Here is a 1137-nt window from a genome sequence, read left to right on the forward strand (position 1 = left end):
TTTATGAGACCGCAATTTCATTTCATAGGGGTCTCCGTACAGTAAATCCCATTTGCGAAGCGTCATCCTCGACCACATTAACATGACAAAAGTGCGAGTCTGCAGTCTTGGGCTGCGCTCCTGCTGGTATTATCGCCCGCTGAAGCACTTTATGGGGCCTCGGCGTGCCAACTGTGTCCATCAGCAAAGTCGCGGCGTCGCAGGGGAGGAGATGGAACAGAAGATAAAAGGGGCTTAGGAAGACAAACAACGTGAAGCGCGACATGAATCACGCTGAGCCCAGCTTCCCGGAGAAGCGTCCGCCGACGCCCAGAGAGCCTGAGTTGTTTCAGCCGAGTTGGACGGATCAAGTTATCTCACTTAACAGGGGGGTAAATTGACACAGTGCTTCCGCTGCAGCTGAGGTGACCGCGATAAACGAACGTGTCCTAACCCGTCTCTCGGAAATACCTTGAGTTACTTGTCAAAGCACCAAATACCTCACGCGCCGACTCAGCAACTCTCGAGGAGACACCAGGAAATAAGATGTGTGAATATTTCAACACGGGAACTAAAGTTTTCCTAAGAGGGTACGTCGGCAACACGTACGTGATCCGAATGGTTCCGCTTGTGTGCTTACCCTTCCTTCCATGACATTTACTACGGCACGGCGTTCGGAAAAATAAACGCTGTGCGACTACCGCAAGGTTTCCTCTGTCACGATGTCACACGGGCGCTCCTCTTCGACCACGAGGTCACACTCACGCCCCCCGGAACGCTGCAGACGCCCCGCCCCTTTGCTCCAGGCTGCGGGTCTCGAAACGGAAAAGCCGCCGGGTGCCGAAGGTATGAAAGACGCCAAATGATGATGTCACAGCAGCCTGCTGTATAAATAACCTGGCCTTGCCTAGGCTCAGCGCCATCATAAAGCAGTCACTCAGCCACTAGAGACGTCCACCAGCCCTTCAGGCCACACCCACTCATACGAGTCACATCCTACAACTGCAGTGAGCCTGTTGTCCAGAACCCCCTTCACAAGCGTTCCCCATCACCCTGGCTGTCCCACCCCATCTTCCTTGAGCCTGTCCTCCATCTGCCTGACGCGAGCTTAGTCATTAAGGAAACCTTGTCGGACGCTAAGCACAGGTCTTTGGGGGA

The sequence above is a fragment of the Borostomias antarcticus genome (genome assembly GCF_949987555.1).
Source record: "Borostomias antarcticus genome assembly, chromosome: 17".
Lineage (NCBI taxonomy): Eukaryota > Metazoa > Chordata > Actinopteri > Stomiiformes > Stomiidae > Borostomias > Borostomias antarcticus.